Source organism: Tupaia chinensis, unplaced genomic scaffold (assembly GCF_000334495.1).
Source record: "Tupaia chinensis unplaced genomic scaffold, TupChi_1.0 Scaffold000232_1, whole genome shotgun sequence".
In the NCBI taxonomy this organism is placed as follows: domain Eukaryota; kingdom Metazoa; phylum Chordata; class Mammalia; order Scandentia; family Tupaiidae; genus Tupaia; species Tupaia belangeri.
The window spans coordinates 1,068,546-1,082,701 of NW_006159708.1; positions in this window are offsets into that span (position 1 = coordinate 1,068,546).

The window sequence follows — 14,156 nt, forward strand, 5'->3', positions numbered from 1 at the left end:
CAGTTCAAATTTGAGAGCTGGCAGCTTCAAAAATGTGTGTGTGTGTGTGTGTGTGTGTGTGTATGCGTGCACGCACACGCGCACACCCAAAATGCCAAGAGGAGAATGGGGCAGAAAGGATTGCAGTGTGGCCATCTCTCCTGGGGGGTGGTGGGGGCGGGGACTGACTTCTCACTTTCCCTCTCACTTTCTCTCTCCAATGAGTGCACATGCCCTGTGTCAAAAATCTAAATAAATAAATAATAAAGGACAGTGTCTCACTCAAACCAAAATAGAGCACCAACATTCCAATTTGCCCTGACAGTCTGGATTTCTGTGCGTTTCCTTTGTGCAGATTCTATGACTTTCTTGTTTGGTTTGGACCCTAAATTAGTTGTTCACTCTAGGCTTCCTATATGCTAACGAGGAGAGGAGGAATAACATAGACACCTTTTTCTCTTGTGGTCACCTCTCTGGTTCATGTTACTACTACTAGGTACCCTCCAAAAACCAGGGAGCCAGCATTTCCATCCTGCAGCTGAGTCTCTCTCTAGAAGTTCTGAAATGATTAAGGGCAGACGGGAAGTCCATGTCCAAACTACATAACAGACAAACAAGATGAAAACAAATGATGTTGGCTCAGGCTGCTGTAACAAGACACCACAGACTGAATGACAGATTTGGCTGCTGAAAGGCACCAGCAGATTTGGTTCTGAGTGAGGGCCACTCCCTGGCCTGTAGGTGGCTGCCTTCTCATTGTGTCCTCACATAGCAGGGAGAGACAGAGTTCTGGTCTCTCCTCCTCTTCTCATTAGGGCACTATCCCATCATGGGGGCCCACCCTCATGACCTCATCTAAACCTTATTACTTCCCAAAAGCCTCACCTCTGCATACCACCACATTGAGGGTTAGGACTACAACCTATGAGTTTTGGGAAGATATAAACATTCAATCTATAAGAAAAATAACCAAAAGCTCACCCCAATTCCATTCCCCATCTCAAGTAGTATTTAGCTATGTCTCTACCGAGGCTTCTGCTTAAATCTCACCTTAAGACACAGCTTTCTATGACTAGCCTTTTAGAAAGTGTCCTTCAGCATGCACAGGTGAGATTTTCTTCTCTACTTTGGGTGTGTGTATATTTACATTTTTAATCGATTATCTCCCTTGGTCAAAACGTGAGCTCCATATGAGCAGTCCCAAACAGAAACTCTCTATGTGAAGTTTTGAGTGGGAAACCAGTCTAACTACTCCTGCTCCCCACTCTCAGCCCTCCTTTACTGGGCTCTGTGAAGATAGTACGATAACACGCGTGTAGTGCACATAAATGACGATGTCAAATCACCCACCTGCAGACAGGGGACTTGCTTATTTTATAACTGTATACTGTTTCCTTTAACAAGGGAGTCCCTATTCCCATTCACTGGGAAAATGAAATTTGCCCCAAACCTATAAATTCAAACCACATGACAGTTTTTAGTTGCTTGCTTCAAAATGTAGTGCCCCTTGAGTACATATTTAAATCCAGATTCTTTTGTTGTGATCAATTGTCCAATTTCCGTGCTCCCTTTGGATGAATTCTAAGTTCCCTCCCACCTCCTCTGGGCTGATCAAATCATCAGGAAGCCTGACCCTGCCCTCTGCTGTGCAGCCAAGCAGGAGGAGTGTATTTATTTATTTATTTATTTTACTTTCTTTCTTTCTTTATTATTATTATTATTTTTTTTTTTTGGAGAGGGTTTTGCTATAGGGTGTGTGCGCTCACCATAAAGACAGAGAGAGACAGAGAGACAGAAAGTGAGAAATCACCCCCCAGGGGGGATGACCACAGAGCAATCCCTTCTCCTCCATTCTCCTCTCGGGATGTTGGGCACGCACGCACACGTGCCCAGCGTGAGTTTAAGCTACGGGGTCTGGGATTTGAACCTTGGTTGATTACATGGGAGTCCAGCAACATAGCCATTATGCTAACTGCTGGTCCCCAGGAGAGTGTATTTAATGACCACCTGGTTCTGCTTCTGGTCTCACCAACCTCAGATGAGAGACAGGTAGTAGGCTTGCTTCTAGAATCATCCCAGCCTCATGAGACCTCTCTTCAGGCCCTGCCCCTGGGGAGGCAAGAAAGAGGTTGTGGAACAGGTCAAGTGCCCCTCCCAGGCTCTCCCCTCTACTATCCCCATTTCTTCCTGCTCATAGTCAGCCAAGGCTGCAAGGAGGTGGTGCCATGAGCTGGACAGACCATAGGCTGGGACAACTTCTCTGGTTCCACTCCTGGCCAGGGAGTTACTATGCCTCGCCTCAGGTTCTGGGGGCCTTTGTTCTCAGCCATCTGAGGGGAGTGGTCATGAAGGTCATGAAGAGAACACGTCATGCTCAGTCTCCAGTACTGCCAGAAGAAAGTGGCTTTCTGTACTGCTCTGTTCCCCACCCGTAAGTGCTCCAGAAAGCGCAAGGCTCTGCAGGCCCATGAGGTGTACAGGTGCCAGCTCCAGTCATTCTTGATTTCACCGTGCCACACTTTGATAGCCTTTTATCCCGGGGAGTTCCTGTCTTCAGAGATGACACTGCAGGGAACGTGAGACTCCCAGCTATCCTCCTGTGCATAGCTTGGCAGCAGAGAGTACGGGCACTGGAGCTGGAAGCCCGACTTCAAAGCTTCGCTCTGCTGCTTGCTTGCTGTGTGACTTCCAGTAAATCACTTACCCTCTTGTACCTCAATTTCTTCCCTGTACAGGAGGGTGATATTGTGAGAACTTGATACATGTAAAGCACATTAGGACCATTCCAGGCACTCAGCAAGGGCTAGCCATGGCTGCTGTCTGCCCAAGGTAGTCTCTGGGCAAGACAGGGCTGCTGCTGTGTCTCAGTGGGTTAAAAGGCTGGATCAGTGATTTTCTCACTTCCGTGCCACCTCCTTTGTAGGCGGTCCCTGCAAACCCAAGTGCAAAGATATCAGTGGCCTTCTTAGCAGGATAGGAATCCCAGCGGTCTCAGGTGAGGCCATCTGACTTGGGTCCTGCAATGTTTGCAAAGTTATTTTTCAGAAATTTGACTCTGCTGGTTTTAGTTTCTTACTTCTGGCTTTTCTGGCCCAAAGAACTGAGCTTTGTGCCCTCAGAACCCTTCCAAGAGCATTTCTCTGCCTTAATAAGGATGGCCACTCTCACGGGGTTTTCCTTCTATGTGAACATCTGCTTCCAACAGCCACAGGCACAACTTCATTTGCATAAATCATGTAGACCTGGCAACTGCCAAGTGGCTAGAGGGTTGCCCAAAAAGGATTCTTTATCTTGCATAAAGAAAACAGCTCTTGGGACCAGCAGTTGGCATAATGGCTATGTCGCTGGACTCCCATGTAGACATTGTTGCCTTATCTCAGCCAGTTGTGCTCTTAATACATTCTAAGAACTGCAAGTGGGATGGGGAAGATTGGGTGGCGGGGAGGCTACATAGAGAACCTGTCCTCCTAAACACCAGCCCTTGCAGTTAGCGTGGCCATGATGACAAGCTTTCTCTAGGCTTCCTCTCAATTGGGCCTACGTCTCAGACCATGCTGCAATTCGTGGTGGGAGTGCTGAGGGTCTGTGGCTCATCTCCACACTCAGTTAAAAGGCAGCCTGATGCAACTGCATCACATCTCTGCTGCCTAATAAACAAGAGCCACGAATACCTCAAAGCTGTTTGTGGGCAACTGTCCGGGAAAGTCATCCATGCCTTCCTCACAGACTATCCTCTGCCCTTGGAGGTGCTCGGCTCCCCATTCTCAGTTTCAGCTCCTGTCCCCAGCCCCTGTCCATATGTTTGACCTTGGAGTTCCTGGATAAAAATGTGAATCTGGACGCTCTGTCTAGACTGCCTGGGGCCCTCACCTCCGCATCTTCTGACTGGGCATCCTGGAGAGAAACCACTAGTTTGGGTTCTCTATCCGTGACTGAGATCTGGACTGCTCTGTCTAGAAGCATGGCTGTGCTGCCTAATTAGAACTGCTGAGCTTTCTCTTCAGGTTTCTGTCTGTGGGAGAAGGCATGCAGGTTCTCCTAAAACAGGGAAAGCTTTCCAAAACCTCTTTTCGGTTCTTCTGTGAATTATAATTAGCACTTAGATCTATCTTGGTAAAGAGAAAACAGCCAAGAGCTTTGAATGCCAAAGTCCCAGGGTCATAGAGTTGTCTGTTGCTTCTAAGTGAAGCAAGCCAGATGAGCTTAATGAAGTGCACAGGATACAGCCACAACAGGGATCATAAGGTGAGGGCCAGTGAGATTGTGTCTTTTCTGTTCCTTGATGTTTACTTCTGTTTTTTTTTTAAAGAATTATTTTACTTAACTTTATTTATGTATTTATTTATTTAAATTTGATTAGAAAGGGACAGAGTGAGAGAGAAAGAGAGAGAGAGAGAGAAAGAGAGAGAAAGCAAGCCACCAGGTGTGGGACTTGAACCACAGTCAGACACGTGGGAGTCCAGCACCCTTAACCACCATGCCACCTGCCAGCCCCTGATGTTTATTTCTTTATATATCTTCTTTTAGAATATAGTACTTAGTAATATTTACATTGCATAGCTGATCTGATCTCTTTAGATAAAAATGTATTAATCAAAAATTTTACAGTTGCGGGAACCAGCAGTTAGCGTAATGGCTAACTGGACTCCCATGTAGTCGACCGTAGTTCGCGTCCCAGACCTGGTGGCTTAAAACTCACACCGGGTGCGTGTGCGTGCGTGCCCAAGATCCCGAGAGGAGAATGGAGGAGAAGGGATTGCGGCGTGACCATCCCCCATGGGGGGTGATTTCTCGCTTTCTGTCTCTATGTCTCTCTCTGTCTGTCTGGCGAGTGCACGCGCCCTATAAAATCTCTCCAAAAAAAAAAAAAAAAGAAAAATTTTACAGTTGGAAGTTGAATCTCAAATATTAAAGTGCATTTCTAAGCACTTATTCTGGTGGTTATCAACCCTCTATGCATTAGAAAGACTGAGAAGCATATTAAGAACAGATGCTGTAGGCCCACGGCCATAAATTCTGAGTCCAGGCATCTGTTGTGTTAGTGTCTACGATGTTTGAGAACTACTGGTCCAGTGTCTCTCAAAATTTAAAGTTCATATGGATCACCTGGGGATCTTGTTTAAAAATGAAGATTCTAGGTCAGTCTGTTGGAGGTGAGGTCTGAGATTCAGTGACTCCAACGAGCTCCCAGGCGAGGCATTGCTGCTGATGAGCACATCACACTGAACAGCAAGGCCAGGACCACACAACCAGGTGTAGAGACCCACCTGCTGGCATCTGTACCTAACCTGGAGGTCAGGCACCGAAGAAAAAATAATCAGACTCCTCAGGACTGATTTCTAACTCTAAATTATGGAATGATTAACAGTGTGCTTTCCATATATTATCTCTAATGCACAAACTCCACAAGAGCAATATAGTATTCTTTTTTACAGATGAGAAAACCAAGACTCAGAAAGTCATACAGTTAGTAAGTGAATATATTGGTTTCCTATTGCTGCTTTAACAAGTAGCCACAAACTTCGGACCAGCAGACAGAGTAGCAGTTACGTGGCTGGACTCATTTATGGCCCACCACAGTTTGAGTCCTGGAACTGGTGGCTTCAAAATCATTCTGAGTACGTGTGTGTGCATGCCCAGGATTCCGGGAGAAGGGAGAAGAATGGAGAAGGGACTGTGGCATGGCAATCCCTCCTGGGGAATTACTTCTTGCTTTCTATCTCTCTGTCTCTCTGGCAAGTGTATGTAGCAAAAATCTCTCTCTTAAAACAAACAAACAAACAAACAAATAACCACAAACTTAGTGGCTGTTAACAATATGGCTTTATCATCTTACAGTTCCTCAGGTTAGAAGTTCTCAAATCAAGGCATTGGCAAGACTACAATCCTTCTGGGGGCTCTAAGAGAGAACTATTTTCTTGCCTTTCCAGTTTCGAGAGCACCTGGATTCCTTGACTTGTGGCCCCTTCCTCCATTTTCAAAGCCAGCCACATCACATCTCTCTAACATTGTTTTCCTCATCATATCCCTCTCTAACCGTAACTGGCAAAGGTTCTTCTCTTTTTTAAATTAATTTATTTTTTATTGTTATAGGATATATGATGTACACTCACCAGAGAAAGAAAAAGAGAGAGAAAGTGAGAAATCACTGCCCAGAGGGGATGGACACGCTGCAATCCTTTCTTCTCCATTCTCCTCTCGGGATTTTAGGCATAAGCACAGAGGTGCCTCACATGATTTTCAAGTCGCCAGGTCCAGGAATCAAACCATGCAGTTGGTCATATGGGATCCAGCACCTTAACATCCATGCCACCTGCTGGCCCCAAGGTTCTTCTCTTTCAAAACATCCTGTAATTAAAGGGGCCCACCTGGATAAGACAGGATACACTTTCCATCTCAAGAGTCTGTACCTTAATCAACTCTGCAGAGTCCCTTTCTTAGCCATGTAAATTAACATATTCAGTTTCTGGGGATTAAGGCACAGACATCTTCGAGGGAGCTATTTTTCTGCCTACCATAGTGAGAGAACCAAGATTTGAAGGCAGAATCAAAGTCAGGACTGTCTGATTCCAGAGTCCATGCTCCCTATAGTTCACAACTCAGAACAGTAGCTAAACTGAATATTGCTGGTATTATTTAACCTAAGCTGAAAAACAAGATGGAAACCAACATGTTTAAGATTTGGCCATGAATTATTTATAATTTTGAGCAACTGCACTTGACCAAAGTTAATAAATAAGTCTTGAACAATTGACTCCCTTGCAGAAAGCTTGATGATGACTGAGGTGCTGTGTTAACTTATTCCAGCTCCAGCCACTGCAATAGCCAGGTACTCCTATCTCCAGAGATTTAATGCCCAAACTAAGTAAAACCCATCCCACTCTTCCTGAGAGTATTCAGAATTTGGCTGTATTTTTTGATCAGTGATACAAATCCACAGCACTGTGGACCCTAGTTATCAGACATATCAGAAGAATGTAAACAGAGAAATAGTCAGGGTTTTTACATCAAACTACTAAATATTGAATTGTGTGCCCCTCCTCCCAAAAAAGACTTGTTGATATCCTCACTTCAACACCCCAGAATATGACCTTACTTGGAAATGGGGTCCTTGCAGGTATGATTATTGAAGATAAGGGCGTAAGGCTTTCCCCTGGGGAGGAGGCCTTTGCTATGGAGAAAGCTCTGGACATAGTTCAAGGATTACTCTTCCCTTATCCCTGTCAGAGCCATGAGTGGATCTTTCCAAGATCTTCACCATGAGAAGCTTGTGAGGCTCCTGGAGGTAATGCTAACAAAAGCAATAGATTTCCTTTAAGACTGTGGCCCTCAGAAATGACCCTAACAGGTTCTGGCTCCAAAACTTTTGCTCCAAGTAAATAGATCTTGGGCTGTGACTCTGGATTTGCCTGCCTCTCCACATTTCAGGGAGTGACTGGAGTGTGAACTCAGCTCTCTGATGAGTCCAAGAAAAGTAACTGGTTCTCCACAGCTAAGGCCTTCTCCCCAGGGGAAAGACTTCACCAGAAGTCACAAAAGAAGGACCTTTCTCTCCAACCTCTTCTCCCACTTTTGTCTCACCTGATGGAGACAGGAAAACTATCCAAGAAGAAACACATGGGAGGGTCACAGGCCAAGGCTCAGGCCCACTAAGAGGCTTGAGATTTAATCCTAAGATTAGAGAACATTCCCCTCCCATGTGCCTGACTGCCACACCAATAGGGCTCCAATATAATGTACACAGCCACCAAAAGAGATGCAAGACACAGGCTCTCTCTGAGAAAGAGTTCTGTGGAAGTCAAAGTCAAAAGAGGAGACAAAACCAAGTGAGATACAAGATAGAACCCTAAGAAACAGGTAGTCAGGACATAAGACCCAAAGATCAAGCTTGCTCTAGGAACTGCTTGCTCACAAGAAATGGCTTGCAGCAGTGACTCAATGATTAACCTAGGCAACATGACCCAAAGCAAATACAGCAATTAAGGCTTTTACCAGATCCCACTACATTCCAAAAACAAGGTAATGGTGTGTATGGCCCAAAGTTTTTAGACAAAGAGGGTCTCACAACTATGTACCCACTCCAAAATTAAAATAATAGCCTGATTGATCCAGTGTGTGACCCACACCATGAGGGGTACACATGCACGAGTTCCTTCTAGTTAGGATAAAAACCCCTGATGAGCGCTCCAAATCAGCAACCTGTTTTCCAGGATCCCTCCCTGCTACCTGGGTGCTGTTCTTCATTCAATAAACTCCGGTTTCCTATCCCCCTTGTTTGTCTGCATCTCTAACGTTTTGTGAGACAAAGAATCGGGTTCGCTACTGCTCTTGTATTGGGAATAAGGCCCACATCCCTTTATCCTACACCTTAAGGACACTAGGGGAATTTGAAGTCTCTGGCACTAACTACTACAAACATTAAATGAAGCCTGATTCCCATCATAAACTTTCCCTCTAGATGCCTATTTATCTCAGTTCTGTCCAGTACATGTCTTCTTTCAACAAAAAATTATAAGGCACACTAAAAGACAAGCAAAAACATAGTCTTAAAAGATCAAGTAGATCTGGGACCAGCAGTTAGCGTAATGACTGTGTCGCTGGACTCCTGCATAGTCGACCACAGTTCACGTCCCGGACCCGGTGGCTTAAAACTCATGCCGGGTGCGTGTGCATGCGTGCCCAAGATCCTGAGAGGAGAATGGAGGAGAAGAGATTGTGGCATGGCCATCCCCCCTGGGGGGTGATTTCTTGCTTTCTGTCTCTCTCTGTCTGTCTGGCGAGCGCACGCGCCCTATAGCGAAAACCTCTCCAAAAAAAAAAAAAAAGGATCAAGTAGATCTTAGATCTGGTACCAGACTCAGATAAGACACAGATGTTAGATTTATCAGGTAGTTTAAAATAACTGTCATTAATATGGTAAGGGATTGTTATGGTTTCCATATGGTTTGCTTTCCAAAGGTTCATGTGCTGAAAGCTTGCTCCCCAGTATAACAGTGTTGAGAAGAGGTAGGACCTTCAGGATGTGGGACCTAGCAGGTGGTATTTGGACCATGGAGCAATAGATGAATGCCATCTCGCATGAAGCATCTTAATGCATCTTGCATGAGGGAGAGAGTTCTGTCACTGGAATGGGTGGGTCCCACAAGAGCTGACTTGTTACAAAGCAAGTCCAGCTGTTAGTGGGGGTCTCGCTTTGCTTTCCCTTCTGCTTCTTTACTATGTTATAAAGATCACATGGGCCTTGCCAGATGCTGGCATCATGCTTTTGGGCTTCTCAGCCTACAGAATTGTGAGCCAAATCAACCTCTTTTCTTTTTAAACTGTCCAGTCTCAGGGATTCTGTTATAGCAACACAAAATTGACTAAGACAGGGTTCAAATGGAAAATGTAGACAACATGCAAGAGACACAGAGGTAATGTAAGCAAAGAAAAGGGAATTCTAACATAAATGATAGAAACAAAAACGCTGTAACAAAATTAAACTAAAAAAAAGAAAAATCTACACTGAGACATATATTTAAACTGCAAAAAATAAAAAAAAAAGAGAGAGAAATGTCTTTAAAAAGCCAAAAGAAAAGAATTCTTTTTCACCCACAGGAGAACAAGGATAAGAATTATGATGGAGAGCTGGTCCCACTGTGTGGTGGTTAAAGACTGTGCATTGGGACAGATCCATATGGCCAACTGTGGCTCAAATCTCAGCCCAAGTGGCTTGAAAAACATGCCAGGTGTGTGTGCATGTGTGCCCCAAATCCTCATGGGATGGAGAAATAGAGTAAAAAGTACTTACTGTGGTATGACCATGCCCCACTGGGAAGCACTTTCTCTCTTTCTCTCTCTCTCCTTTCAGTAAGCACATGTGCCCTCCAATAATAAAAATAAAGAAAAATCATATAGATCAGAAATCTGGATATAATTAAATAGAGGGTGAGGGTCAGAGAAGGAATAAACAAAGATAAAATCAAATATTGTATTTTAAAAAATCCTTAATAGATCTGAAGTGTAACTGTGTAAAGTGATAATGACATATTTATTGAATGATTATAACACATGGATAAGTGAAACAAGTGACAGAAAGGATGGGAGGGAGAAACTGGGAATATCTCATTGTAAGTTCCCTGTGCATGTGTGCCCCAAATCCTCATGGGATGGAGAAATAGAGTAAAAAGTACTTACTGTGGTATGACCATGCCCCACTGGGAAGCACTTTCTCTCTTTCTCTCTCTCTCCTTTCAGTAAGCACATGTGCCCTCCAATAATAAAAATAAAGAAAAATATAGATCAGAAATCTGGATATAATTAAATAGAGGGTGAGGGTCAGAGAAGGAATAAACAAAGATAAAATCAAATATTGTATTTTAAAAAATCCTTAATAGATCTGAAGTGTAACTGTGTAAAGTGATAATGACATATTTATTGAATGATTATAACACATGGATAAGTGAAACAAGTGACAGAAAGGATGGGAGGGAGAAACTGGGAATATCTCATTGTAAGTTCCCTGCACTACACATGAAGAACACTGTACAGTATTTGAAAGAAGACTTAGATGAGTTAAAACGTACATTGAAAACTTAAGCAACTGCTACAGTTTGGAGGTTTGGATGCCCCCCCCCCCCCCAAATTCATGAGTTAAGACTTGACTGTATTATAAAGGTATTAAGTGAAACCTTTTTCCCTTTATGGTGTTCCAGGGCAGGGCTTTTGGGAGTGATAAGGGCTGGGCCCCTATGAGTGAGTTCTAGTGGGTATACAGGCAGAGGGAATGAGACCAGAACAAGAGACAGAAACGTGTGGATACAGACCAGACCTAAGAGAAACTCACAGCCACTCTGTTCAAGATCCTGCCCTCTACCATGTTGTAGCCTCACTAGAAGTTGATTCCTGGACCTTGGACCTCCAAACCGTAGCAGAATAAACTTCTATTCTTACGAATCACTCAGTCTCAGCATAACAGACTAAGACATTTTTATAAGAGAAACAGAATTGAAAGCATATTGGAGTGGGCGCAGGGACTAGGGTTATAGGCCTTTCCTTTCTGAGGTCTGGTTTCCTCATCTGAAATAGTAAGGTCATGTGAAAGAACAGTCTGTAGAATACAAGGTCCACTTAATTGTAAAGACCTCAATAAAGCATTTGCCTGAGACTTTGGTTAGGCTCCACAACCATCAGGGTTCTTGCCCAAAAGGCATGTTTTAGTTGACAATAAACAAGCTGTGATCCTGCAGGATTAGAGATTTCAGGGTGGCCCCCACACTTTCTTCCTAGTGTTCTTGAGTTCCTGATGTAAAGGATAAGGTAGAGCCAATCAGTTGCCTGCATTTTTTCTTTAAGGTTTTGGCCAGAGGGTACATGAGCTCACTGGAGAGAGACAGAGAGAGAGAGAGAGAGACAGTGAGAGGGAAAGTGAATAATCCTCCCCTGGAGAGATGGCCTTGCTGCAATCCCTTCTTCATTCTCCTCCTGGGGTTTTAGGCATGAATGCAAATGCACCCTGCATGTTTCAAGCCATTAGATCCAAAACTCAAACCACCTTTGGCCATGTGGGAGTCCAATGCCCTAATCACTATGCCACCTGCTGGCACCAGTTGCCTGCATTTTTTTTTAAGTGCACTAATGCAAACCCCTGAAAACAATTTGTAACCTCCCCTCTTCTGCCATTTCTCTGTTATATAAACCAGCTTTTCTGGTTGCCATTCCAGCGGGCACATGTCTGAAAAGCTAGTTTTGCTCACCCAGTTAATTTGTCCTAAGCCTTGACTCAAATAAATCACTTTTATTTCACTTATTATACCTCAGCCTTCTTTTTAGGTTGACAGAATAGACTACCTGTCCCCGATTCCCCTCCTACCCTGCAATCTTATTACTAAATTAATTAATTAAAAGGTCTACCTTTTCTTTAGTCAAAGTGATACCTGCGAAAAGAAGCCTTTGGAAAGTAGATAGAGCCTTTTATTAATTAATGTAGAAGTATATTTACTGAGAGAAAGAGGTACCCTTGACAGGGTCTCATCATGCCATGATCTACCCCCTCCACCTTTGCTAGCCTTCTTGTCAGCCAGGATCATGGGTGTACCCAGTATGTTCATGTTGATCCTGGATTCAAACCCAGGGCCTTCCCACATGGTTCCAATATCACTGAGCAGAATCTTAACCACCTATGCCACTGAAGCTGCACCAAGCCTTTTAAAATAATAAACTCCCCAATCTTCATTTCAGTTCAGTTTAGGTTTTTCATATTTCCAAGCTGTGAGGTATCTCTAGCAGGTTTATCTAGTACATATAATACAATATTGGATTTGCTCCCGTGGTTCAGCATTCCTCAGTGCACTGTGCTGGAAGTAAAGAACACACAAGGCAGAAAGGAATAGGCCATTTCATGGCATTGATTTCACTGCAGAGACAGTACAGGGACTTATGCCTTTCAATCCAAAAAAGAAAGAAACCAGCTGCTTTCTTTGCCTAAGCTGAGCCCATGATTAGCTTGTGATTACCTCCAGAGCAGTCAATAGACTTCCTTTCCTGGCGGGCTATCAATACATTTCTGAGCTCAGCAAACACTTTCATGAGCTATGACTTCCCTGTCAACCAAAAAGTTTTGCTTTTCCAGATTATTGCTTAAGTTGTATTGTTCAGTAAAAATGGGGTGGGGGGAGCCATTTGGGAGCTAGCCTGGAGGGCACTGTGGAAATGACCTGCCTCTTTTGAAAAAAGAGGCTGATCTCACTTCAGGCTGAAGCTCTGGAGAAAAACTAAGAGCTCACTTGCAGGCCACTCAGTTTCATCTCCAGATGTTCTTCTTTAACCTCTAGCAATAAAAATCCCGGGGAAGCGCGATTCTAGCCAAAATACCTATTTCCCACTTTAACACCATCTGCCTAGGGTAGACATACAGACATGCTTTAAAATTCACTAGACTTGGGACCAGCAGATGACGTAATGGTTATGTCACTGAACTCCCACGTAGTTGACCTTGGTTGGAGTTCCGGACCTGGTGGCTTAAAACTCACACCGTGTGTGTGTGTGTGTGTGTGTGTGTGTGTGTGTGCCCAAGATCCTGAGAGAAGAAGGGACTGAGCATGACCATCTCTCCTGGAGGAAGATTTCTTGCTTTTTGTCTCTGGCAAGTGCATAACAAAAACCTCTCTTAAAAACAAAACAAAATGCAACTTTCACTGGACTCATACCTGTTCTAGCAGTTACTTGCATACTATCTTTGCCCTACTGGGAAATTAGAGGGGCATGAAAATCAATGTCTCACTTTGGAGGAAAAAGGCTGGATCACCAGACATCAATACATTTCTTCGTGGATTTGACAGCCCTTCGAAGCACACTTAGCTTAAAAAGTTCTGATAGGCAGCCCCCGATGAATAAGATGTAGGCATTAGCTGGAACAAAGAGCAACATCTTCCTGCTCCTTACAGAGCTGGTCAGTCAGGGACTTTCCACTTGTTAGGTTAAGAAAGAAGTCAAGAAAAGATGTAGTCGATGACTCTCAGTTTCAACTTTTATTTAATAAGTACTTCAGAGTTCAACCACCAAAGTAAAAGCAGAAACAGACCAATGGCATATAGTCCTTTTCCAGGGGATTAGGGTATTCACCCCCAAGGACTCTAAAGTTCAATATCCAATATTGTGGAGCTGCAGAAAAAATCCATAGTCTGCAGCCAGATGAGTGGGACACCAAGTTCTATGGAATTTAGATACGACTAAGACACAAAGAATGCAGTTTCTTAAGGGATAAAAGGTGACTTCAAACTTTTTTTCAGCAGATGTTACAGTCGTACAGAGATACCGAGATCAAAGCTTCACATTTAAGGAAATTGTTACTCTCTTCTCTCTTCTTTGTGCTGATACTGTACTGCTTCTCATCCTAAATCACACTAAATTCTCTACAGTCTGGTATGTTTCTGCCTTCTAAGCTTAGCCCAAATGGGAATCCTACTAAAAAGATAAAGTCATGCTATTTATTTGCCTCTTCGCCAACGGTTTCCAAATCCAAAAAGGTGCTTTGGTAATAAGAAGAGCAGCATTCACCTTCATTTTTGTGGTGAGTTCAGGTCATATGGGTAATTGCAAAAAACTATTAGGTCATTGGGAAAGACATATTTTTCTGTGCAAAAATGTGTCATGACTTTCCTGACAACCCGATATGTAACTGAAAGACCTGTGTAGGG